General features: G+C 39.7%; 1 protein-coding gene across 2 annotated transcripts in view; it reads right to left on the bottom strand.

Annotated features, from left to right (window-relative positions):
- Window positions 1–204: 204 nt before the first annotated feature.
- The window catches only part of LOC138015327 (uncharacterized), a 43,912-nt gene continuing 43,109 nt past the window's right edge, over window positions 205–1,007 (bottom strand). For both annotated transcript variants that reach the window (XM_068862328.1, XM_068862327.1), the window contains exon 6: window positions 205–1,007. This exon is cut by the window's right edge and continues 630 nt beyond it. The gene's annotated coding sequence lies outside the window, so the exon portion shown is untranslated.

Raw genomic sequence — 1,007 nt, 5'->3', positions numbered from 1 at the left:
AAACCGTTCGTACCAAGCCAGTCACAGCAAGGTTCTCGCCAAATAGTAATCGCAAAATACTGGCGATAGCGTTAATTTGTATTCGTTGAAGTCCCCGCGGCCTTTGCACAATGGATGCTAATTAATAAAAAAAAACCTAGCATGTCTCACTAAAACGCCTGTAATTTGATTGATCCGAGCTGGTAGTACAACTGTTTCTCCCAGTTTGCTTTCTCAAACATGGTTAATCTTTTATTCATGAGCAATAATGTGTGCTGTATATGAAACAATTAAATGCACCTAAAATTACGGCCAACGAGGTCTTAGCTTCGATGCGATAAATGTTTTTGACAGGCAAACAATACTCCTGCTTTTCACTCAAATTTAGTAAAACGTAATGAGTTTTAAATGCGTTAAATATCAGGGCAAACGGCTTTAATATTTTTCAACATCCGTTTGATTTTGTTGAAAGATGTTGAACGATGTTGACTGTTGGGATGGGCGAACGGTTTCAGCACATCATCAACATTTGATTCAACAGAGCTTCACCAGACGCCTGGTTAAAACATGGATACGTCATTAAGAGACGGATTAAAGCGCACGCGCATACGCAACAATGTTGAAAGCGGGGGACAAACGGATTCAACTTCATTTAACATTCACAAAAGAAATGTTGAATGCTTGTTTGTTGAAGCAAAGTTTAAACGGTTTTAAACTCATTCAACATCGATTGAACTTCGATTCAACATGTTTCAACAAGATTGAAAGGGGCAGGGGGGAGGGGGGACAATTTCAACATCACTGTTCATCAAAATCGAACGGATGTTGTTTCCAGGCCGTTTGCCCAGGCCTTAATGAACACACAAAATGCAATAGAAAAAATGGGTTCTACCGCTAACACGACAGAGCTGCCTCCTATCTCAGGCTGGAGCCAATAAAATGTAAGGTTATAAATAACAGCGAGGTACCTAGCAAGTATCACCAATCTTTGAGAGTTGCAATAAATCTCCATTTCAGCAATACAAAGC

This window comes from Montipora capricornis, chromosome 9, assembly GCF_036669925.1.
Source record: "Montipora capricornis isolate CH-2021 chromosome 9, ASM3666992v2, whole genome shotgun sequence".
In the NCBI taxonomy this organism is placed as follows: Eukaryota; Metazoa; Cnidaria; class Anthozoa; order Scleractinia; family Acroporidae; genus Montipora; species Montipora capricornis.
The sequence above is the reverse complement of the archived record's forward strand: the minus strand, read 5'-3'. Positions and strand labels throughout refer to the sequence as shown.